We start from the raw sequence: 26,192 nt of genomic DNA on the forward strand, positions 1-26,192 counted from the left end.
GTGAAAACTGACCATTTATTCCTGTTGTTTGCTTCCTATCTTTTAACCACTGACCCATGAGAGAACCTTCCCTCTTATCCCATGACAGCTTACTTTGGTTAAGAGCCTTTGGTGAGGGACCCTGTCAAAGGCTTTCTGAAAGTCCAAGTACAGTATATCCACTGGATCACCCTTCTCCACATTCTTGTTGACCCCCTTCAGAGAATTCTAGTAGATTGGTGAGGCATGATTTCCCTTTCCAAAAGCCATGTTGACTCTGCCCCAACAAACTGTGTTCACCTATGTGTCTGATAATTCTGTTCTTTCCTATCATTTCAACAATTTGCCTGATACTGAAGTCAGGCTTGTCAGGGATCACATCTGGAAACTTTTATAAAATTCACTGTCACATTCTCTATCTTGTACAGAGGCCGATTTAAACATTAGCTTACATACCACAGCACTGCACGTAAGTTTGTTTGGATGTCTCGTGAGAGCTGCAACCTTTGCACCAGGCAGGCAATTTACCATGCGGTTCTCCCACTCATCACAAACCCAACTGCTTATATGTCTATTGATTGAATCCCCCATTACTATTACCTGGCTTTTCTTTGTAACTGGGCTTCCCGCCTCAGGAGGGCAGCCTCAGTGTGAGAGGATATCCTGACTTCATCTGGCAGGTGGGTCCCAACTATGGGATCGTCTCCCTCTGCTCCAGCTCGATGTTCTCCTTCCCAGAAACTTTCACCCTCCTCAGCAGCACAGAGGCTGTCAGACTGGGGGTGGGACCACTCTACTGCATCCCTAAAAGTCTCCTCTATGTACCTCGCTGTCTCCCTTGGCTCCACCAGTTCAGATCCTCTGGTCTCCTGGTCTCCGAGGGCAGTAGCTCCTTGGGCCAAATGCCCAGATGTGCTACCTGCCCACAGGGCTGGGAATCCTACATGCTGCATTCAGTGCAATCAACTGGAGAGCCTCACACTGCTGCTGCACTTCCGCCTGGTTTATTTTTACTCTTCCAGGGGGGTTAGTTTGTTTACTTTTGTTGGGGGGTGGGGGAGTTTATTGGCCTGAATTTCCGGTATGTTTCTTAGATGTACTTGTCTCTAAACTTCCTTGCAAAACTCCCGTGTCCAAAGCTAACCTCTGATTTATATTGCCTGCTGTCTGTTTCCCCTCCCTGGTTCAGGCACGATGCTGGCAAAGCAGAGTGCAGAGTATCTGCAGGTCTTCAGGGAGTGGCGAGCGGAGAACACCTTCTGGGTCACCTGGTTCACCAACACCAGCAATATCACCATGGTAACTACCGTCAATGCTTCCTGGGATTGTTGTGCCCAGAGTTATCAGGAGAGAGAAATTAAGACCCTAGGAGTCAGGGGGAAGGGACAGACCCGGGCATGTGACTGACGCCATCCAGCTGGGCCGGAGCCCTGCCTATGGCACACTCCACCTCACAGAATCATAGACCTCAGATCTAATCCAATCCCCTTCTCATAGCAGGACCAACCCCAACTAAATCATCCCAGCCAGGGCTTTGTCAAGCCTGACCTTAAAAATCTCGAAGGATGGAGATTCCCCACCTCCCTAGGTAACCCTTTCCAGTGCTTCACCACCCTCCTAGTGAAATAGTGTTTCCTCATATCCAACCTGGACCTCCCACACTGCAACTTGAGACCATTGATGCTTGTTCTGTCACCTGCCACCACTGAGAACAGCCGACCTCCAGCCTCTTTGGAGACCCCCTTCAGGTAGTTGAAGGCTGCTATCAAATCCCCCCTCACTCTTCTCTTCTGCAGACTAAATAAGCCCAGTTCCCTCAGTCTCTCCTCATAATTCATGTGCTTCAGCCCGCTAATCATTTTCATTACCCTCTGCTGGACTCTCTCCGATTTGTCCACATCCTTTCTCTTGTGGGGGGCCAGATGTGACCTCACCAGTGCCAAATAGAGGGGAATAATCACTTCCCTCAATCTGCTGGCAAGGCTTCTACTATTGCGGGCCAATATGCCTCCCTCCATGCCACATCCCAAGATGCACTGGGTCTCATCCAAACCTGATCCCAGCTCCTTGTCAGGTGTGGTGGGAGCTTCCCCAGAGATTAATGCTCTCCAAGGCATCATTGCGTCCACGCACCAGTGCCAGCCCCTGCTGAGCACTAGAGAGTGTATCCGTGCTGTGCAGTATTGTGCCCCCGTGCACTGCCACGCTGGCCTGTGCCATGCACGACAGCTCCTGATTGCTGGCTGGGTACTGTGCGTCCCAGGTGCAGTAACCCAGCCCTGTCCCGGCAGAGCGGGCTTTGCCTGCACTCCTGGCTGGGCCAGTCCTGGCTGCTCGGTCCGACTGGAACCGCACTGGGCAGCAAAAGGGGTTTCACTGGCAGGTTTGTTTCAGATGTTTGGGAAGTACTTCAACCCATCCGAGCGCATGGACTTCCTCCTCACTGCTATCGAGGGCATGAGAGACACCAGCGTCCATGACTCGGTGGCAGCCAGGCACATGCTGCATGTGATCCTGTGGGTCCCCAGCCCAAGCTTGGAGAGGGTAAGAGCTGCAGTGAGAACAGCCTGCTGGGGGAGCCCATCCGTGGGAGACTCTGTCTCTGGGCGCTCGGCATTACTGGGGGGCAGGTCCTGTGCAATGCGGGGGGTCAGTCTAGGTGATCTCCATGGCCGCTTGTGGTCTTGCAGTCTATGAATCAATAGGCCGGGAATTGGCCCTGTGTTCTAGGCCTGGAGCTGGAGAAGAGGATGTGGGAGGGCAGATGGCTCTCAGATAGGGCAGGTCCCTGACACACCAGATCAATAGGAGCGCGAGGAAGCCAAGGCTCCCATCTCCCCACTTCCCTTCCAGGTGTCGGAGGCTGTGACGAGCATCTACCACAACCTGGACTCCATCAGTGAGCCGCTGGCCCAGCAGCAGCTGCTCAAGGCCCTTGTCGTCCTGGGCAACCAGTACAGCAAGGAGGTGGTCACAACCCTGCTGGGCTGCTCGCTGTCATGTGACAGGTACGGGGCTGGGGCTGCTGCCGCTTGCGCTCCAGGTCCCCCGGACTGGTTCCGCTGCCAGGGACAGGGGCGTGCAGAACCTTCCAGAGACCTCCTGCTCCCTGCAGAGCTTCTGCTTGTTCTCGAGGGTTTTGCAGGCTGACATGCCATGGAGACAGGCCAGCCTGCAAAACCCCATATGGCAGCCCTCGGCCTCCCCCAGGGCTGACACTCAGACCCGGCCCCCATGCAGCCTGCGCCAGGCAGTGGGGGCCCTTGCTGCAGCAGGAGGGCAACAAAAAGGGCCGGCTGGGGGCGGGAGACTCAGCAGGGTGCGGGTGGCGGTGGGTGCTGGAAGCTGGCAGGGCTCTGGCCAGATGAAATCGGCTCTCTCCCTTTGCAGCCTTGCTGTGGAGATGTGGAGGGTGCTGACATCCCACCCCAAGACCGCAGGAAAGGTCCTACGGGAGCTGCTCGACAGGCTGCAGGAACGGCCGCTGCGCCAGCATCACGACATCTCTCAGCGAGAGGCTGGCGTCACCCCCTTGGCCGTAAGTTCCAGCCCCTGCAGCAAGGGAAGGAGCACCGTGTGTCCCCACCATGGCCTGAGGGTGTCTCTCTGTCTCCCACTGGGTATCGCCATTGGGCCGAAGAGAGAGAGCATGACTCTAGCCAGCGCTATAGTCGAGGTGGAACACGCCGAAACCCTCTCCTGGTGCTCTGGGACACCTCTCATAGAACTGCAGGGTGAGAAGGGATCGCAAGGTCAGCTTGTCCAGCCCCCTGCCAAGATGCAGGATTTGTTGTGTCTATCCCAGCCGAGACAGATGGCTCCAGCCTCCTTCTATAAACCTCCAGCAAAGGGGCTTCCACAAGCTCCCTAGTTGTCTGTCCCATTGTCCTACTCTTCTTACAGTTAGGAAGGTTTTCCTGAGATTTAATCTAAATCTGCAGTGCTGTCGTTTGAACCCATCCCCTCTTGTCCTGCCGTCTGTGGCAAGAGAGAACAACTTTTCGCCATCTTTTTTTTGGCAGCCTTCGAAGAATCTGAAGACCATTAGCACGTCCCCCCTTAATCTCCTCTTTTCCAAACTAAACATAGCCAGTTCCTTCAACCTTTGCTCGTATGGCTTGTGTTCCATCCCTCGGATCATCTTTGTCACTCGCCTCTGGATCCATAACAGTTTCTCCACATCTTTTGTAGACATTGGTGACCAAAACTCCAAAACTGGACACCGTACTCCAGCTGAGGCCTAACCAGCACTGAGTTGAGTGGTACTATCACCTCCCATGACTTGCAGGCTATACCTCTGTTAATGCAACCTAAGATTGCATTTGCTTTTTTTTTTTTTTCTTTTTTTTTTTTTTGCAACAGCATCGCTTTGCTGCCTCATGCTGAGGCTGTGATCCACTGCAGCTCCCAGATCCTTCTCAGCAGTACAACCGGTTATCCCCCATTCTGTTTCTGTGCATTTGCTTTTTCTTCTCTAAATGTAGCACCTCACTTTTGTCTTTGGTGAGTTTCCTTTTGTTGTCTGTAGCCCAGTCCTCCAATTTACCATGATCCCTCTGAATTTGAGCTCTTTCCTTCAAAGTCTTGGCAACTCCTTCATCAGGGAGCTGATGCAGGGCAGGGGTCATTGAAAGCTTCCCAGGGGACCTGGCCCTGGCCTGGAGTCAGGAGCCCTGGTTTCTCTTCCTGGCTCTGCCACTGACCCGCTGGGTGACCTTGGGCAAATCCCTGCCTGGCTTTTGTCTGTTGTTCTGCAGGGCAGGGCCTGGCTCCTGCAGGGGGCGTCTCTGGGTTTGTGATCCAAAGAACCCTAGCACTAGAGTAGCAGCAGAGCTGTGGACTCTAGACCTCCAGGGAATGCTGGTGACACCAGTGATCCGGGACGCCCGGACAGAGCCATTTTGCTTCAACTGGAACCATTTTTTCCTACGAATCCCCTTTTTGAGCCTCGTAGGTTTTAACTGTTGACGTCACAGCTCTGTCCCGCAGCACTCGCTCCTCTGAAGAGCTCGAGAAAGGCCTTTTGCTGCTCAGACCTCATACCAAGTGTGACAGACACGGTATAGTGAAGGCAGAGAAAACCCTTGGGACTTAAATACACAGATCTGGCAGCCTGGTCAAAGAGGAGACCATCTGAAGGCAACTCTCCCTAATGATAATTTACTTACCCTGAGAATAGCAGGTCAGTCCGGTTTATTAAAGCCGGACGATGAATCGATCAGACATGGAGAGGGCATGACTGTAATTCTCTTTGTTATCCACCATTCCCATTGTTCCATGTCCTCAGCCTGGTTTTCACTTGCTTGTGTTTTATTTTTCCTTCCGGAACCGGTAAGCCTGTTTTGGACACTTTTTCCCCTCATCCCGGTTGAGGTTTTGTGGGGCTGTCTTTGAACAGTTCAAAAGCCAAATACAGAAATGATTGAATCTGGCTTTTAGTAACAGACCAACCCTAGAAGTCGTGTACAAAATCGGCTCCCTCGCCAAGGCTGGGTTGTAAGGCCCGGGACTCAGGAGAACCCAAGTTCAGTTTCGGGCTCTGCCAGACTCCCTGGGTGACCATGGGTGAGTCACATCACCTCTCTGTGCCTGAGTTCCATGTCTGTACAACGGGGATAGAAATCCTTCCTTTGTGTGTCTGGCCTGTAAGCTCTAGGCCAGGGAATGTCTCTTTCTGTGCCTGGAAAGCCCCCAGCACACGCCCTGATTGCAGATAGGCACTGGAGGTGCTATTCTAACCCTTCTAACAATAATACACTTGATTTGTTTGGGGTCAAGGTGTTGTGCAGAGAAGTTTCCACAGATGATACCTGCTAATAAATACCACCCCCTGAGATCAGGGGTACAAGGAAGCAGCTGCTTATGGTGCAGGTAGCCGGCCCCGCTGCCTGCGATCCTAGCTGGGGCTGTGCAAGGGCTTTGAGGCTCTAACATGTCATCTGGAGGCGGGGCGCTAGAAGACTTTTTATAGTGGAGGTGCTGAGCACCCCCTTACACCTGTCCACACACCCCACCACCCCTAGAGCTGGGGTCAGGAGCAGGGCCATGGCTCCAGTGGACGGGAGATGGATGGGGCAAGGGGGCCGAGGCTGGGGCCACAGCTGGGAGTTGGCGCAGGGCCGGCAGCTGGGACCTTGTGTGTGGGGCCAGGAGCAGAGCCCCGCGAAAAACCTTGGAGTGCTGCAGCACCCCCTGCACTCCTAGTTCCCGTGGCTCTGTCTGCAGGGGAGGCAGACGATGTTTTGGAAATGGCTTGTTGGGTCACCGGAGGGTGTTTCGTAAAGCAGCTCCTCCTTTCGCACAGGTGGGGAAACTCCAGCATCAACTGCCAGTCGTCGTGGAGCAGCTAAACGAGGCAGACAGGGACGTCATCTCCAACGCCATCACCGTGCTGAGAGACATCCTCACCGGCATGGACAGGCAGAGCGCCAGCCCCATGGCTGTGCGAGTGGCTGAGAAACTCCTGCCGTTCTTTCATGATGTAAGGCCTGGCGGCCCGCGGGAGACCCTTCAAGCCACAGACGTGTGAATGGGGGCTGGCGGGTGGGCTAGCGGGACCTATGCTATGGCCCTAGCCAGAAAAAGGATTGTCGTAAATGACATGAACCCATTCCCGCCTTCCTCTGCTACCCCATTCTCCATCAGAGCATATGGCAGTAAGGGTGGGAACCCTGGTGTCCTGCAGGCCTGCTGACAAGGATCAGGGCAGCCTGGGGACGAGGCTCCCCTTGAGGGAAGAACATGCATTCCTGAGCCTGCATGCAGCGAGGGGGCCTCTGCAGCACAGGGTGCCGCAATGCTCCTGCTGCCTTCCAGGGTAACAAGTGATGGTACCCTGGTGAATATCCTGCCCCTCCCCTCCCTCACCAGGAATCCCACAGCTGGCCTGTCAGCTCCATAAGGAAACAGCTCCGTCTGTAGGTTCTGCAGCTACCGCCCTTTCCTCTCCCCTTCGTTCTCATGGCAGGGCATCATCAAAGGAGGGGCTAGTTCTCCCCAGGCCTTTTGTAACCACAAGGTAGCCCCCGCCAGCGTGTTCACCAGACTGATGTTCAGTCCCCCACTGCACGGCGAGAGCCAGCAAAGTGGGCGGGAGAAAGGGACCCATCCATTACTGCCTTCCAGGGGTAACGCCCCAGTGGGGGCTCCTGGAGGGAACACCCACCTCCCCAGCTCTCACAACGCTAAATCCTACCCTCAGCCCTCCCGAACTCTGCTGGGACCCGGCCGCTCTTTATTAAGCAGTGGCACAGGCCCAGCTTAAGATCAACACCAAGAGCAGCTCCTGCATCTAGTCCAGCACCCGCTCCTGATGGAAAGACAACTGAGAACTACTGTTCCAAGAGCCTGTCTCCAAAGTGGCCAGACAGGAGAGCGCAGCCAAATCAGATAAACAGACTAAAAGAACTTAGGAACACTTTTACAACAGACGTCACTCAGAGAACTGCCTGCTCTAGAACCTGGTGCCCAGAGGCGACATGTAACTGCTGATTGGGGGGGCACCATTTAAAGGTTCAGCCACTCTCAGAACAGCTCAAGTCAACCTGCCCCCCCCAGGCTACCCCCCCTTACCCTCAGCCTCACCTCCCAGAAAGCAGTGGCCCCTCCCTACAGCCCCCAGCTGTTGCTCCTGGTTCTCCCTGGTGGGCACAGCTCGCCCGGCCTCCCAGGTCACTGGACTGGTCTGGCTCTGCCAGCTGCCATGCAGCGAGGGGGCATCATGTGACCAAGTGGGGCCGACCCTGAGTTAACAAGAAACGCATGTGTAGGAGTGGGGCAGCCCTTGCCGAACCCCAAGCCCCTGGAGGCTGGGTGGTTTCCAGTCATGGCTTCCAAGGCCCCCTATCTGGGAGCTCCTGCACATTTACCACCCCTTGCTCCTGGTTAAATCCCCCCCAGGTCCCTGTGCTTGGCCCAAACAAACACCAGTGTAGGAATTTGCCCCCCATGCCTGGTCCCCTTGGCCTCGCTAGAGGGTTGCTGTGGATCAGCACCAGTGTGAGTCGGGCACGCAAAGCAGGAGGACAAAGTACACACATCCCTTCGCTCTTTGAATCTTTCCTCATCGCTCCCTCTCTGCCGCCCCTGTCCTGGTGCTGCTCTGCCCTGAGCGTTTCCCCTTGGCTTGACAGGCGGTGTTAGCCGACGGCCAAGGATGTTTGGTGAGGTGCCAGCTATGCCCGTTTATACCATCCGTGACTTTAACCGCTAGGACGCACTGTCCCTTCGCGGCGGGCAGCCCGGGCTAGGCTGACGGATGCCCCAAGGTCCTAACCACTCGTGACTTTAACTGCTAGAGCTCAGAGCTCCTTCGCAGCGGGCAGTCAATACTGACTGACAGGTGCCCCAATGGCAGCACTAAGAGCCTCTCCACACCCGTGACTTTAACTGCTAGAGCTCAGAGCTCCTTCGCAGCGGGCAGCCAGGATTGACTGACAGGTGCCCCAAGAGTTTGCCCCGTGGAGGCGGCACAACTCAACGCTAGGCTCTTAGTACTCTCACCTAATGGCCAGGCTTTAGAGCCCAAACGGCTGAGGTTCTTTAATTGTGTTGGCTGCTTTACAGTAAACCAGAGAAAACAAGTCAGGCTTATGCATAAATGGTTACCAAAATTTATTAAGCTAGATTCTAATCATGTGGTTACAAAATTGCTAGTGCCTACTTATTTAAATGTAGAGATGTTACACACACAAACAAGTTACAAAACTGAAGCCACAATCCCAAAGAAAGAAAACAAAGTATAGAGCTCTATTTCAAAATATGTGTACACTAAAGATAGGAGATCAGGTGTGGGTGCTTCTTACCCTCCTTGCATCTCTCGATTCCAGCGGTGCCAAGCCAGGATCGGTCACTCAATTCCGCGGAAAGACGAATAAGGGACAAGGCTTAGGGACCCTCTTAGCTGCAGAAGCCTTGGGAGGCTGTCACTTATCTGACCAGCAGATAGATAGTGAAAAGCACTCAAAAATCATGGTGCTGTAGGTCCCCTACTTATACCTCTGTACTCCTTTATTCTCTTTCTCCTTTCTTATGCCAAATTGAGGCTGGTCTGTCGGGGTGACGCCAGCTTTCGCAAGAGTAGTTTACACTTGCAAGGGAGAGAAACAATAAGTTTCGACTACTGGACATTTCTTTTATCAGGGTAAATATTTTCCCACCTAGGATGTTGGTGTGTGTGCATCACGCTATTTAGTAGGGGCTAAGAGCCATGTCTGTCACAGGGCCTCTGCCTGCTGTGAGCTTAATCCTTGTATCTGTTCCCAGAGGCACATTGTAGCAGCACACCTGTGCTTTCACAGCTTCAAAGGCTGTGCTGGAATATATGTTAAGTGCCCTGTTCCTGCTTCCTCCTGTGTTTCCAGCAATGCTGGTCTGAGGGGGGGGGGGGGGGGGGGGGCTGGCTGTCTGGCTACAGGCGGGTGCTGATGTCAGTGTGCCCAGAGCTGGCTGTGAGATCCCAGGGGCTGTCTCACCCCACCTTACTGCTCCCTCTGGCCAAGAAGTTACCAGGCCAGCCCCTCAGCTGGTGGAAACCTGCATCTCTATTGCCTTCAATGGCGCTATGCCCATGAGACTCTGGCCCCCAGCTGTGCCTGTATGACTGGGGGTGAGTTAGCAATACCCCCTGCAGGGCAGACATCTCTGTCACAGTGAGCGCTCACCCTGCTGGGTGGGCACGACCGTCACAGCGTCTCCTCCCCACATCCTCTCTTGCAGGAGTCCAGCAAACTCCGGGTGCTCTCCCTCACCCTCTTTAAACACCTGCTGGAGCTTGTAAGGGGGCCCAGCAGGAGGAAGATGAAGGAGCACGTCCTCCGCAGCCTGGTCCCGCTGCTCCTCCTCCTGCACGATGAGCGTCCCAATGTGTCCCAGGTGAGGCCACGAGATGGAGCCTGCAGCTGAGATTGTTACAGAGTGACCAGGAATTTGTTGGGGGGGCCAACATGTGACACCCCCCTTTAAAAGGTCTGGCCGGCAGAGGGCAGGTGCTCAGTGCTGTGACAATCACGTGCTCAAAAACACTTGAACGTTGAGTCCAGTAGCGCCATGACCATGGCGCCCCACCCAACTGCTGAGTCTTCCCTGCCTCTCTGAGGCCAACACTCCCCCCTGCAGCCAGACTGAGAGAATGGGTGGGCGGAGGGGTCAGCTCACCACTCCTACAGCCACTGGCCTCCGCACATTCCCCTGGCTGTGCTGGTGGGAAGAGCACAACCCTGGCCATGGCCCCTACCAGGAGCAGAGCTACCCAGCCTCCGGATGGTGCCCAAGACCCAATGTGCCCTTGGCCAAGCAGCCCGGACAGCTCTTACTAGCCATGACATGCCCAAGCCCCCCCTCCGCCCCGCCCCAGGTGCCTGTGCACACGCTCGCTCTCATGGCCCCCATCACTTGGGAGCCAAATGCCCCCGGCAGTAATGAATTCACCCTCCTACCCCCCATGAGGTGGGGAACTAAGGCACAGCGTGAGGCCTAGTGCCTCAAAAGTATTGAATGCCCATGGGCATTAGGCACCTAAATCCCTTTGTAGCCCTGGGCCAAAGCAACTTGCCTGAGTTCCTGCAGAAAGAGCTGGGAATTGAGTCAGGTCTCCAGCCCTGGCCTTAGCCACACCTCCGCCCTTCCGCGAGCAGGAACAATTTCATGGTGCCTTATGCAGGCGTGTATGCCGAGGGACGGCCCTGGTTTCCAGCTCCCGTAACCGTTGTCGGCTCGCCCCGGCCCCTCTTGTTTTGCAGGTGTGTTGGGACACCCTCAGGAGTGCGGTGAAATTCCTAAGGTGGAGCCAGCTCAGTGCCCATGTCCAGAAAAAGGAGCTTTGGCGAGGCTGTGACTGCCTGGTGAGGGAGCCCTCCATTGCCTGGCTCCGTGCCCACACCGAGCCCCAGCCCCGGGACCACACCTGGCCCTGGCTGTAGTCCCTCTGCGTGATCCCCCCGGCACAGGAAGGAGGGCTGAAAGCAGGACACTCCACAGATCTGGAACCTGGCCTGCAGGATGGAAAGGCCTTTAATAACCTTGTGCTCCCTTGTTCTGGCTCCTAGGTGGCGTGCTACAAGGGGAGGGCAGAAACCTTCCTCTGCCAGGCCATGGCCTTTGTGGAAAACCCGCAGGCTCCCATTAGAGAAGCGGCCATCAGGTTTCTAGGTAACCACAGAGCAGAGGGGTCCCTTAAGCAGGGGGCTGGATCCAGTCCCAGGCTCTCCTCAGTCCCTGCCGGCAGCGAGAAGTAACCCCTGGGCTCCTGATTGCCGAATGAAGGCTCAGGGGTGTCAGAAACCCGCAGGAGCAAGCTCACCCCAAACTGCCCTGATCGGCTGATGGGCCCCTCGAACCCCACTGCTCCCCATGCAGTCCCCATCCCCCCTCCCCCACCCCGCCATGGGCTCTTGGTAGCGGAACCTCAAGGCGCTATGCTCTCCTTTGGCAGCCAGCCCCACAGCCATCCCTGGGGCCTCGCCCTTCCCCTGGGGACTCAGGAGTGCGTCCTGGACAGCGAGGGGCAGGGGAAAGCCCCACTGCTTGGAGGGTGACAGACGCTTTGACACCCTCGCTGGGGACGCAGGGATGTGACGAGCTGTTTGTGTGTGTAGGGCTCACTGCCCGGCAGCTGGACCAGCAGAGCCAGGAGAAGTTGGAGGCCATCTGCAACGGTGAGCGGTGTCTGCTTTGAGCACTGAGCGCTAGAGGGACGAATGGCCCAGGGCCGCGGGCTGGGTTCAATCTCCGACGCCAGCAATGTGATCTTGGGCGAGAGCCACAAAGGGTTGCAAACTGTAGATCCCCAAACCCCTGATCAGCTTCCCCCTCACCCTGTGGTGTCTGCTGGTTGGCATGTGCCCAGGCACTTACCCTGACCTCAGAGCTGTGGCCTGGCAAATCCCCAAACTGGGCCTGAGCTGGCTGGCCTTTGCAGAGGATTGCCCCCCCCCCCGACCCCGCAACACAGCAAAGGTGGGGTCCTGCCTCCCCGCCTTGCACTCACTAGCCCAGGGTTTGTTGCAGTCACCTCCAAGTGGGGTGCCTGGTGTCAAGCCACTGCTCCAAAGGAGACTGAGGTGACGTCCGGTCATCTACCTCCCTGCTGCGTGCCCGGACCCCTGGGCCAGCGCAGGGCAGAGCAGCGTCTCCTCCACATTTGTTGGGGAAAAGGGGGATGGGGGGGTGACATAGCTCAGGCTCCTCACTCCCAGAGCAGGTTCACAGCTGGGCCCCAACCAGAGCTAGAGAATGGCTGAGCTCCCTCCTCGGCATTTGGTGGAGGGCAGCAGGGCACCGGCAGTTAGGCATAGCCTAACAATGCCCAAGCCCCCTTTGTGAATCTCCCCCTCTCTGGGCTTGAGTGCCCATCTGTGCACTGGGGGGAAGGGGGAGCGTAAATACAGGCAGGGATGAGGCCATCAGATCCTGCAGGGACGGGGCAGTCCTAGAAATAGTGAGTGAATGGGTTTCAGAGTAACAGCCGTGTTAGTCTGTATTCGCAAAAAGAAAAGGAGTACTTGTGGCACCTTAGAGACTAACCAATTTATTTGAGCATAAGCTTTCGTGAGCTACAGCTCACTTCATTGGATGCATACTGTGGAAACTGCAGAAGACATTATATACACAGAGACCATGAAACAATACCTCCTCCCATCCCACTCTCCTGCTGGTAATAGCTTATCTAAAGTGATCACTCTCCTTACAATGTGTATGATAATCAAGTTGGGCCATTTCCAGCACAAATCCAGGTTTTCTCACCCTTCGCCCCCCACACACAAACTCACTCTCCTGCTGGTAATAGCCCATCCAAAGTGACCACTCTCTTTACAATGTGTATGATAATCAAGGTGGGCCATTTCCAGCACAAATCCAGGTTTTCTCACCCCCCACCCCTCCTCCAAAAACCACACACACAAACTCACTCTTCTGCTGGTAATAGCTTATCCAAAGTGACCACTTTCCTTACAATGTGTATGAAAATCAAGGTGGGTCATTTCCAGCACAAATCCAGGTTTTCTCACACACCCCCCACAAAAAAAAAAAAAAACCACACACACACAAACTCACTCTCCTGCTGGTAATAGCTTATCCAAAGTGACCACTCTCCCTACTATGTGCATGATAATCAAGGTGGGCCATTTCCAGCACAAATCCAGGTTTTCTCACCTCCCCACCCCCATACATACAGAAACTCACTCTCCTGCTGGTAATAGCTCATCCAAACTGACCATTCTCCTTACAATGTGTATGATTATCAAGGTGGGCCATTTCCAGCATAAATCCAAGTTTAACCAGAACGTCTTGGGGGTGGGGGGTAGGAAAAAACAAGGGGAAATAGGCTACCTTGCATAATGACTTAGCCACTCCCAGTCTCTATTTAAGCCTAAATTAATAGTATCCAATTTGCAAATGAATTCCAATTCAGCAGTTTCTCGCTGGAGTCTGGATTTGAAGTTTTTTTGTTGTAAGATAGCGACCTTCATGTCTGTAATTGCGTGACCACAGAGATTGAAGTGTTCTCCGACTGGTTTATGAATGTTATAATTCTTGACATCTGATTTGTGTCCATTTATTCTTTTACGTAGAGACTGTCCAGTTTGACCAATGTACCTGGCAGAGGGGCATTGCTGGCACATGATGGCATATATCACATTGGTGGATGTGCAGGTGAACGAGCCTCTGATAGTGTGGCTGATGTGATTAGGCCCTGTGATGGTGTCCCCTGAATAGATATGTGGGCACAGTTGGCAACGGGCTTTGTTGCAAGGATAGGTTCCTGGGTTAGTGGTTCTGTTGTGTGGTATGTGGTTGTTGGTGAGTATTTGCTTCAGGTTGCGGGGCTGTCTGTAGGCAAGGACTGGCCTGTCTCCCAAGATTTGTGAGAGTGTTGGGTCATCCTTCAGGATAGGTTGTAGATCCTTAATAATGCGTTGGAGGGGTTTTAGTTGGGGGCTGAAGGTGACGGCTAGTGGCGTTCTGTTATTTTCTTTGTTAGGTGTGTCCTGTAGTAGGTGACTTCTGGGATCTCTTCTGGCTCTAACAATCTGTTTCTTCACTTCCGCAGGTGGATATTGTAGTTGTAAGAATGCTTGATAGAGATCTTGTAGGTGTTTGTCTCTGTCTGAGGGGTTGGAGGAAATGCGGTTGTATCGCAGAGCTTGGCTGTAGACGATGGATCGTGTGGTGTGGTCAGGGTGAAAGCTGGAGGCATGTAGGTAGGAATAGCGGTCAGTAGGTTTCCGGTATAGGGTGGTGTTTATGTGACCATTGTTTATTAGCACTGTAGTGTCCAGGAAGTGGATCACTTGTGTGGACTGGACCAGGCTGAGGTTGATGGTGGGATGGAAATTGTTGAAATCATGGTGGAATTCCTCAAGGGGTTCTTTTCCATGGGTCCAGATGATGAAGATGTCATTAATATAGCGCAAGTAGAGTAGGGGCGTTAGGGGACGAGAGCTGAGGAAGCGTTGTTCTAAATCAGCCATAAAAATGTTGGCATACTGTGGGGCCATGTGGGTACCCATAGCAGTGCCGCTGATCTGAAGGTATACATTCTCCCCAAATGTAAAATAGTTATGGGTAAGGACAAAGTCACAAAGTTCAGCCACCAGGTTAGCCGTGACATTATCGGGGATAGTGTTCTTGACGGCTTGTAGTCCATCTTTGTGTGGAATGTTGGTGTAGAGGGCTTACACATTGTAAGGAGAGTGATCACTTTAGATAAGCTATTATCAGCAGGAGAGTGGGATGGGAGGAGGTATTGTTTCATGGTCTCTGTGTATATAATGTCTTCTACAGTTTCCACAGTATGCATCCAATGAAGTGAGCTGTAGCTCATGAAAGCTTATGCTCAGATAAATTGATTAGTCTTTAAGGTGCCACAAGTACTCCTTTTCTTTTTGAGTGAATGGGGTTCATTGTGACTTCTTGCCTGTGTCTGGGGGCTCCCCCAGCTATGAAGGGCAGTGGGGATGTTTAGTGAGGGTTGAAGGTTGTTCCTGCTAGTCCCCTGCTTCCCGCCTCCCAGCCTGCTGCCTTCTTGTCGCGGGCTGAGAGGTACAGCGCTGGCTTGCTGTGCCAGGGCTTTCCAGAGCACCATGGCTCTGACCTCCATTTCCTTCCTTTCAATCTTAGTCCTCAAAGGCTTCCAGCAGGACAGCAAGTCCTCTGTCAGGTGCCTGGCTTTGCAGACCATGCTGATCCTCAAGGCCTGCAAGAAACACCGTCCAGCCCGCACCAGCCTACGGACACTCTTGCACAGGATGAGACTGATGCATACAAGGGAGAACCCAGTCATTGAAGCTGCCCAGCTGCGCGAGTAAAAGCCAGCCTCCCTACTCTGGGGGTTTGGTGCACCAGAGCCCGCCTGGAGCAGGGTGGAACACATCATGCCGCACCATGGCTTTCTCCCCATTGGCCGCCTGCCCTGCCCAGCCACGTGAGTAGTTAACCACTCAATAGCTTTTATCACCATGTACTTTTTGACAGGTTTCCATGCCCCGTGCAGAGTTTACGTCCCGCCCTCCGTCCCCGTTTCCGGTCGTGTACTTTTTTGGCACCATCAGCCCTTTTGAACATTTCTTTTGTATTATTTTTCTGTGTTTGGCCAGGGGAAGGTTGCGTGCTTGTGCTACAGTCAGGCAGGCAGAGCAGCAGAAGGTCCATTTGCCTGGCCCTTGATCAGGGCGGGGCAGCAACCAAGTAGGCTGCCACTCCTGACGGTGGGGTGGCGGGGATAGGGGAACCCAGGTCCTCCCGCTCCACTGCGTCCCCGCCCAGGGCCCTAACAGCGTGCTGTGTTTTGACATATTTCGAGAAAAAGTATGAACGAGTAGAAAGAGAGGCTGTAGGGGGTTCGCGGCTCCCTCCCCATCCGTGTGGGCGGGAGACCACGGCCCTGGCTACGATACTTCCAGGGTACCTTGGTTCAGGGGAAATAGCTCAGTGTTCATGGTTCTGGCCTGCAGTCAGGCCGACCAACGGTCGAGAGTCTGTTTGCCTGGGACCCTCATTCAGGGCAGAGCTGCTGTCGAGTAGGGGCTCTGGCCTACAGTCAGGCAGGCAGAGCAGCAGAAGGTCCATTTGCCTGGCCCTTGATCAGGGCGGGGCAGCAATCAAGTAGGGGGGCTCTGGCCTACAGTCCAGCAGAGCCGTCGCAGTCTGAGGGAGGTTACCTCTCTGGTGGGAGAGTCAGCACAACCGTCTGACGTCCTGAATCAGGCGGGTGCCAGAGCAATCAGGCCTCCTGACAACCAAGTGGGGAGGCTGCTACTCCTGACGGTGGGGTGGCGGTGGTAGGGGAACCCAGGCCCTCTCGCTCCACTGCGTCCCATCCCAGCGCCCTAACAGCCGTGGAGCAGTCCGTTACTGCGTCAGTGGGGAAAATCCGACAGCAACACACTGGCCGGCTTGTAGTCAATAACACAGCTGAACCCAATTCGGCTGCCCTGGGCTCCTTGCTACACACCCATTCCGTGTGTACATGGGTTCAGGGGTGGCAGGTCTGTAGAAATTTTGGTGGTGCCCAGAACCCGCCCCTACTTCGCCCCCCACCTACCCAAGGCTCCGGGAGGGAGTTTGGGTGAGGAAGGACATCTGGGATGCAGGCCCTAGGCTTAGGCAGAGTATTGGGGTGCAGGATGCAGGCTCTGGGAGGGAGTTTGGGGATGGGAGGGGGTGCAGGGCTGAGGGGTTTGGGAGGGGCTCAGGGCAAGAGTCGGGGTATAGGGGGTGAGGGTTCTGTTTGGGGCTGGGAGGTTTGGGGGGTTAGAGAGGCTCAGGGCTAGGGCAGAGGGTTGGGGAATGTAGGGAGATGAGGGCTCTGTCTAGGGCTGGAGATGAGGGGTTTGTGGTGTTGGAAGGGGCTCAGGGCTGGGGCAGAGGGTTGGGGTGTGGGGGGATGAGGGCTGTGTCTAGGGCTGGAGATGAGGGATTTGTGGTGTTGGAGGGGGCTCAGGGCTGGGGCAGAGGGTTGGGGTGTGGGGGGATGAGGGCTCTGTCTAGGGCTGGAGATGAGGGGTTTGTGGTGTTGGAGGGGGCTCAGGGCTGGGGCAGAGGGTTGGGGTATGGGGGGGATGAGGGCTCTGGCTAGGACTAGGGATAAGGTGTTTGGGGTGTTGGAGGGGCTCAGGGCGAGGGTGTGGTGGAGAGGTGAAAGCTCTGGCTGGGGGTGTGGGCTCTGGGGTGGGGCAGGGCTGGGGATGAGTTTGGAGTGCAGGCAGGCTGCTCTGGGATAGGGGTCAGAGAGGAGGACTCCCCCCAGCCCTTTCCCTGCCGGCAACAGCGAGCTCTGGGGGAGGACAGTGAGTGGCAGCCCCACCAGCTTCTCAGTGTCCCTGGCATCTGGCAGCCCCGCTGGGTCTCTGTCAGGATAGCGCTCTCGGTTAGGTCTGTGCTTCCACAGCGGGGAAGAGAAGTGCTGCTCATCTGGCAGCTCTCTCCCTTCTGAGCTGGAGGCCCAGCCTTTTATAGTGCCGCTTCCTGCCCCGCCCCTCTGCTGCCATGGGTGTCCCGGTTCTGCCCACCAGGGGGTGTTCGCGGCTCCCTCCCAGGCTGCCAGGGCAGGAGACCACGCCCCCTCATGACAGAGGCCTTAAAGGAGTTTTAAAGGAAAGGAGTTTTAAAAAAAGAAAGATTGCTTAGCCTTAGAAGAAAAAAGGAAAGAAAGGTGATTTTAAATAGAAGGAAGAGGGGAAACTATAGAAAGCAACAAGAGAGAGGAGTGTGTTTTATAGATTAGTAAGACCGTGGTAAAAGGTTATTGTTGTTGGGACTAAAAAATAATAAGAGTAAAAAAATTGAAATCAATTTTAAAAAGCAAAGGCTCATTAAAAAAAAGAGGAAACTCTAAAGGAAGGTTGAGAAGGTCGGGTGAAAGAAATCACACGGCCGAAAAATGAGCTAGAGATCCTGTGTCAGTGACACAGGGCTGTGTAAAGTACAGAAAACAGAAAGAGAGAGAAAGATCCTTTTTTGTTACTAAGCAGAACACAGAGCTGTGGGAAAGATCCTTTTTTTGGTTAGTGAGAGAAGGAGAGCATAGAAAACAGGAAGAGATCCTTTTTGGTTAGTGAGACAAGGAAAGTATAAAGAAAAGGAGTCCTTGTGGCACCTTAGAGACTAACAAATATATCTGAGCATAAGCTTTCATGAGCATCCAATGCGTTGGTCTCTAAGGTGCCACAAGTCCTCCTTTTCTTTTTGCGAAAACAGACTAACACGGCTGCTACTCTGAAACCTGTCATTATACAAGGAAAGTATAGCAAGCTGCAGGGGGAGCGGAGGGGGAGGGGGAAGAGAACTTACCCTTCATAGAATCATAGAATCATAGAATATCAGGGTTGGAAGGGACCTCAGGAGTTCATCTAGTCCAACCTCCTGCTCAAAGCAGGACCGATCCCCGACTAAATCATCCCAGCCAGGGCTTTGTCAAGCCTGACCTTAAAAACTTCTAAGGAAGGAGATTCCACCACCTCCCTAGGTAACACATTCCAGTGTTTCACCACCCTCCTAGTGAAAAAGTTTTTCCTAATATCCAACCTAAATCTCCCCCACTGCAACTTGAGACCATTACTCCTTGTTCTGTCATCTGCTACCACTGAGAACAGTCTAGAGCCATCCTCTTTGGAACCCCCTTTCAGGTAGTTGAAAGCAGCTATCAAATCCCCCCCATTCTTCTCTTCTGCAGACTAAACATCCCAAGTTCCCTCAGCCTCTCCTCAAAAGTCATGTGTTCCAGACCCCTAATCATTTTTGTTGCCCTCCGCTGGACTCTTTCCAATTTTTCCACATCCTTCTTGTAGTGTGGGGCCCAAAACTGGACACAGTACTCCAGATGAGGCCTCACCAGTGTCAAATCCAGAGGGGAACGATCACGTCCCTCCATCTGCTGGCAATGCCCCTACTTATACATCCCAAAATGCCATTGGCCTTCTTGGCAACAAGGGCACACTGTTGACTCATATCCAGCTTCTCCTCCACTGTAACCCCTAGGTCCTTTTCTGCAGAACTGCTGCCGAGCCATTCGGTCCCTAGTCTGTTGCGGTGCATTGGATTCTTCCATTTTAAGTGCAGGACTCTGCACTTGTCCTTGCTGAACCTCATCAGATTTCTTTTGGCCCAATCCTCCAATTTGTCTAGGGCCCTCTGTATCCTATCCCCACCCTCCAGCATATCTACCTCTCCTCCCAGTTCAGTGTCATCTGCAAACTTGCTGAGGGTGCAATCCACACCATCCTCCAGATCATTCATGGAGATATTGAACAAAACCAGCCCCAGGACCGACCCTTGGGGCACTCCACTTGATACCGGCTGCCAACTAGACATGGAGCCATTGAGCACTACCCGTTGAGCCCGACAATCTAGCCAGCTTTCTATCCACCTTATAGTCCATTCATCCAGCCCATACTTCTTTAACTTGCTGGCAAGAATACTGTGGGAGACAGTGTCAAAAGCTTTGCTAAAGTCAAGGAACAACACGTCCACCGCTTTCCCCTCATCCACAGAGCCAGTTATCGCGTCATAGAAGGCAATTAAATTAGTCAGGCATGACTTGCCCTTGGTGAATCCATGCTGACTGTTCCTGATCACTTTCCTCTCCTCTAAGTGCTTCAGAATTGATTCCTTGAGGACCTGCTCCACGATTTTTCCAGGGACTGAGGTGAGGCTGACTGGCCTGTAGTTCCCAGGATCCTCCTTCTTCCCTTTTTTAAAGATGGGCACTACATTAGCCTTTTTCCAGTCGTCCGGGACTTCCCCCGATCGCCAAGAGTTTTCAAAGATAATGGCCAATGGCTCTGCAATCACATCCGTCTACTCCTTTAGGCCTCTCGGATGCAACACATCCGGCCCCATGGACTTGTGCTCGTCCAGCTTTGCTAAATAGTCCCGAACCACTTCTTTCTCCACAGAGGGCGGGTCCTGTCTACGCTGGCAAGTTGCAGCGCGGTAAAGCATCTTTCTGCGCTGCAACTGGTGAGGTGGACGCACGGCTACGCCACTCAGGGCGCGGAAACAGGGCAGTTGCAGCGCTTTAAAAAAAGCACCGCACAGTTTAAAAAACTTTCTGCACCGGGGCTACAGGCTGCGGTGCCAGTGTAGACACCGAGGTCCATTACGGCGCTGCGATTGGCCTCCGGGAGGTGTCCCACAATGCCTGCTCTCCCCTCTGGTCATCGGTTTGAACTCTACTGCCCGGCCCTCAGGTGACCATCCATCATCCCCACTCCGTAAACTCCTTTGCCATTTTGACAGTCCCCTTCCTGTTTGCTCAGTGATGAGTGCAGCGCATCTTTCCAGGTGGCCAGGCCTGCTCCACGCACCAGGCGATCCACCTGCTTGGAGCTATGCCGAGCTGCTGGACCTCATCAGCATTTGGGGAGAGGAGGCTGTACAGTCCCAGCTGCACTCCGGACGTAGCAATTATGATACCTACTGTGACGTTATTGACTTGAACTGGGACCATATAGATCATTGTTGCAACCAAGGTCCTGTAGTGGCACCAAATCTTGTATAAAGGGGGGTCAAATAAGGTGTCTAAGGCAAGGTTATGGTTTGCTGGTTATGATTATGCTCTCTATATGTTTGTGTCATTTTTGTATTTTAAGTTATAAGTATTGACTCGATACTGTCTGTGGTTCAAACTTGTACTATGCGTCTGGGTGACACCCCAGACAAGTTGAAAAGGAGGACTTGTGGCCCTTAGAGACTAACAAATTTATTTGAGCATAAGCTTTCGTGAGCTACAGCTCACTTCATCGGATGCAATGCCTAGCCTGCTTGATGACCGATTAAGGACCATCAGCTACACAATTGACCCCTTGAGAGAAGGCAGACAAGCCTTGGGACTCAGCACAGTGTGCAGGGACCTGCCTATGGACAGAACTCGGAGGTTTTTCCAGGCCACGTGATGGACAGCTTGTTTTGGGACAAAGAAAGAAAGACCACATGGCAAGAGAATATAAAAAGCTGCTGCAGCTCCTCCATCTTGTCTTCAGTCCTGCTTCATCCCTCTGGAGGGACTTTGCTACACTGAAGCTTTGAACCAAGAACTGAAAGACGCATCCCAGCTGTGGATGTTCTCCAGAGACTTGATTTGAACCTGCAGTTTATTCTGTCGCTGCCGCAAGCCTGAACCAAGAACTTGGTCATGACTGTATGTCATTGATTCCATTTCACCAATTCTAGCTCTCATCTATAGCTTTTTCCTTTTATGAACAAAACCTTTAGATTTTAGATTCTAAAGGATTGGCAACAGCGTGATTTGGGACAATATCTGATTTGTATATTGACCTGGGTCTGGGGCTTGGTCCTTTGGGATCAAGAGAGCCTTTTTTCTTTTCCTGGGGTATTGGTTTTCATAACCATTTGTCCCCATAACAATTGGTGATACTGGGAAACTGGAGCGTCTAAGGGAATTGCTTGTGTGACTTGTGGTGAGCCAGTGGGGTGAGACCAAAGTCTGCTCTGTTTGGCTGGTTTGGTTTGCCTTAGAGGTGAAAAAACCCCCAGCCTTCGGCTGTAACTGCCCTGCTTGAAGCAGTTTGTCCTGAACTGGCACTCTCAGTCGGGTCCCGCCAGTACCAGCATCATTACACCTACGGACAGATTTCACGATGCATGACAGAAAGGGGCGATGGCCGGGACACACGGCAGTTTAGGATGAAAGTGAAGGAGCTGCGGAACGCCGACTACAGGGCGCGGGAGGCAAACCGCCACTCCGGTGCTGCGCCTATGAGCTGCCGGTTCTCCAAAGAGCTGGACATGATACTCCGCGGCGACCCCACCTCCATTGCGAACACCACTGTGGATACTTCGGTGGCTCGCATGTCAGTTGAGAGTGGACCGAGCCAGGAGGAGGAAATCTTGGACGAGGATGTGGAGGGGGACCCAGAGGCAGAAGATGACTCGGAGGTCAGAGATGCCTGCGGCCAGGAGCTCTTTTCTACCCCAGATGTTGGCGAAGCACAAAGAGGAGAGGAGGCCCCTGGTAAGTGGATTTGATTTTGGGACTCGCTGAAGTGGGTTGTTGGGGGCAGGAGGGTTGCAGAAAGCAGGCTTGTATCCCACCGCATGCCACCCTGCCAGAAGCAGAGGGGTGGGACAGGAAGCGGAACTATAAAAAGCCGCCCTTCCAGCTGAGTTGGGAGCGAACTGCTGGAGGAGCAGGACGTCTTTTCCCTGCTCCCCTAATGGAGAGCGCTATCCTGACAGAGAGCCAGAGGGGCTGCCGGCGCTGCCAGACGCCGGGGACTCCAAGGAGCTGGTGGGGCTGCCACTAGCCGTCTACCCCAGCGAAGCGAACAACAACCCTGGAACCCATGTACACACGGAATGGGTGTGTAGGAAGGAGCCCAGGGCAGCCGAATCGGATTCAGCTGTGTTATTGACTACAAGCCGGCCAGCGTGTTGCAGTCAGATTTTCCCCGCTGACCCAGTGGCGGACCACTCCGCTGCTGTTTAGGGCCCTGGGTGGGGACGCAGTGGAGCGGGAAGGCCTGGGTACCCCTACCACCGCCACGCCACCGTCAGGAGTGGCAGGTTCCCCACCTGGTTGTCAGGAGGCCTGATTGGTCTGGCACCCGCCTGAATCAGGACGCCAGACGGTTGTGCTGACTCTCCCACCAGAGAGCTAACCTCCCCTAGATGGCGACGGCTCTGCTGGACTGTAGGCCAGAGCCCCCCTACTTGATTGCTGCCCCGCCCTGATCAAGGGCCAGGCAAATGGACCTTCTGCTGCTCTGCCTGCCTGACTGTAGGCCAGAGCCCCTACTTGACTGCAGCCCTGCCCTGAATGAGGGCCCCAGGCAAACAGACTCTCTACCATTGCTCGGCCTGACTGCAGGCCTGAACCATTAACACTGGGCTAATTTTCCCCTGAACCAAGGTACCCCGGAAGTATCGTAGCGAGGGGCGTGGTCTCCCACCCTGATGGATGGGGAGGGAGCCGCAAACCCCTTACAGCCTTTCTTTCTACTTGTTCTTACTTTTTCTCTAAATATGTCAAAACACAAGAAAGCAACTTTCTCCCGGCTAAACACAGAAAACAATACAAAAGAAATGTTCAAAAGGGCCGACGGCACCAAAAATGTACATGACCGGAAACGGGGACGGAGGGCGGGACGTAAACCCTACACAGGGCGCGGAAACCTGTCAGAAAGTACACGGTGATGAAAGCTCTCGAGCAGTTAACTAGTCACGTGCAATCCCCCCTGTACATAGCAATCCCCCCTGTACATAGCAATCCTCTGTTTCATTTTGATGTGTTTTGATGTATTGTTCTGCTTTTATTTGATATATTAAATAACTGTATTTACAGTGATATATTGAGGTATAAACGATCTACACACCTTGTCCTGTACAGAGCACACAGACGGCTCCCCTGGATCCCACAACCCACACAGGGAGAAAGCTGTCGCAAGCGTCGGCATCTCCAAAATCATATCAGAGCAAGAAAAGGCACCTGCTATTTCCCACCCTTGTACAGTGTAGACACGGGGTGAGGGCGAGACTCAGTGACCCCGGTTAGTCCTGCTCCATCTCTGCCGTCTGGATTTCCATCGACAGCTGTTCACACTCGAAACGCAGGGCGGGGTGAGGTTCGCCCATCAGCCAAAGAATCTTAATGTAAAGCAGCGCGCTCCTGCCAGTGCCCGTGGCAGATCCCCCATTCGAAGGGTGTGATCATTTCCGCCCTGAGATGGACGAGACCTCGTGTCCTGGTGTTAGGGGGCGCTGTGCTCTGTACCCCACATATCCCCCCTCTCCCTGCCCCCCAGCCTGGTGTTAGGGGATGCTGTGCTCCGGATCCTACATATTCCCCCAGCTTCCAGGGCCCCTGGCCGGCGTTAGGGGGCGCTGTGCTCTGTACCCTACACCCCCCATCTCTCAGCCCCCCTGCCAGGTGTTAGAGGGCGCTGTGCTCTGTATCATATGCATTTCCCAGCCCTCCTGCCCGGCCTTAGAGGGTGTTGTGCTCTGTACCCTACACATCCCCAGCCCCCAGCCCGGTGTTAGGCAGTTTCTAGTGTCTGTGAACTTACTGCATGTACCGGAGTCTATCGGCGCATGCTGGGTGCCACACGCTGTGGGTATGGACAGGGCCCGACGCTGGAACCTGACCTGAAGGTGGGATTGGCCATTGTCCTGGTGGTTCGGACACAGGCAGGTAGTAGAGGGGCTCCGTGCGGGGACCCGATTCTGCCTTTCTGTCTGGCCGATCCCTTCTAATGAGGCTGAACCTGCCCATCTCCCCAGACTCAGCATAGCACAGGACTTGGGGGGCACCTGCTGGCAAAGTGGCCTCAGTCACCACCGTACAGGCAGGGGTCATTCAGCTGGTGATAGCCCTTCTCTCAAGCCCCCAAGCACCTGTGTGTCATGGCTGCCTGCAGGAGTTCAGGGCCAACAACTGCCTGGGGGGAGGCCTGGCTAGGCAGGGGCTCAAACCGGGGAGTGTCAGTTTGGATCCCCAGCTAGCCGTAGGGGTGCAACACGCCGGGGGGGCGGGGGGGGAAGAGATCAACTCCAGCTGGTTCATCATAAACCCTGTCCCTGAGGCCTCAGTAGAAATGGGGATGTTCACCTGGCAGTATGCAGGTGCGAAGGACTTGAGAGGGAGGTGGCAGACGTGCCCTTTTGATGGCGGTCCCTGAGCACACGGGGAGAGCAGGGGGCAAACGTCTGTTGGCAAATGTTCATTGGCAAACGTCTGCGACTCACGGGCCCTGGGTGCACACACCCCTACAGAGGAACGTGTACAGGCCCAGCCCAGCCTGAAGAACACCAGCTCCTGTGTAAGGGAAGTCACTGTTTTTTTCACAAGAGCGGGAAACTGACGTTGCATAAGCCAGGAACTCCTGATGGGCACTTTCGTCCCTCCGGGAGACCAACCTATCTAGCACAGAGAACAGGGGGACATAAAGGCTGAGCTGAAGCTAGATTCCTGCTCTCCAGGATGCTGGGGTGCCCTCATGCTTGAGCTGAAGACAGCCTGGGGGTTCCCAGCATTGCCCTCCTGCTGTTTCTCTCTGGGAGCCCTCGCCCTGCACCCTGGCCTGTGTGTTCTCAGGAGGCTGCATGCTGCCAGGTGCACATCCCCAGTGCGGAGTCCCTGGATTAATGCCAGGGGACGGGGACTGGGACTCTGCTCCTGGCTCATTCCCAGGACGCTGGGAGTGTGAGTGGTGGAGCTGCCGGCTCTTGGAACCTCCCTTCCCAGCACAGGGTTGTCTCTGGGGGAAGCCCACCCCAGGAGCTGACATTTGTTGGCCTCTTCCCCAGAGCGCTGGAGTCTCAGCCACTCCAGATTGGGGGGAGGGGCCAGCTGTGAATTGGGAGCCAGATCCGGGTTTAGATGTGAATCCGCCGGCGCTGCAGAGCGTTCGGATGTGGGGAGCCAGTTCCCGCCTGCGCCAGATCACAAAGTGCCACTTCAGCCAGCCGCCTGCCAGGCTCTGGCCGCGCCCCGTGTGGAGCTGCAGCTGGGCTCTCCACAGCTGGGTGCTGCTCCTCCTCCCTGCTGGCCAGCCGGCCGCAGCTCCTCAGCACCTGCCCGCTCAGCCCCACCTCAGCGCTCCTGCCTCCCCAATGTCCTCCCTGGTGCTGCGCCTGGCCCCCTGCACCTGGCCTGTCAGTGCCCAGCGGGGCCGGGAGCCAAGCGCCCCCTGGAGCCATGTGTCAGGCCCTGAGTCCCTCCTGTGCTGGGCTCCCGCCAATCCACAAGCCAGGAACAGGCCCGTGACTCCCGGAGCAAGTATTTCAGTCTCACAGCAGCAGCCTCGCTCCACCCACGCCCCGGCCTCCTGAGTCCAGCTCCAACCCCGAGGCCTGACCACCTCCCCACCTTCGCTGACACCATCACTTCCAGAGGGAATGGCACTGAGGTTGCCGGGGGAACAGGCATTCTCCAGCTGCCCGGAGCCATTGTTCCATTCACCAGGACAGTCCCGTTGGGGACACTGGGGCATGGCCACTAGGTAACTCGAGGGGATGGAAGACCACGAGTGGCGATGAAGCCCCCTCGCACTAGGCCTAGGTGTCCTTGGCCCCCGCTCCCACCTGGAGGTACTCGCAGCAGCTCTGCGTACTAGGCCCAAGTGTCCTTGGCCCCCCCGCCTGGAGGCACACATAGCAGTTATGCTGAGGATCTGCAACAATATGCTGCGGAGTCAGACTGCCTGAAACTAAGCAAGGCCACACAGGGCAGATATGGAAGAACAATGCTGAATAAA

This window comes from Lepidochelys kempii, chromosome 23 (genome assembly GCF_965140265.1).
Source record: "Lepidochelys kempii isolate rLepKem1 chromosome 23, rLepKem1.hap2, whole genome shotgun sequence".
Classification (NCBI taxonomy): Eukaryota; Metazoa; Chordata; order Testudines; family Cheloniidae; genus Lepidochelys; species Lepidochelys kempii.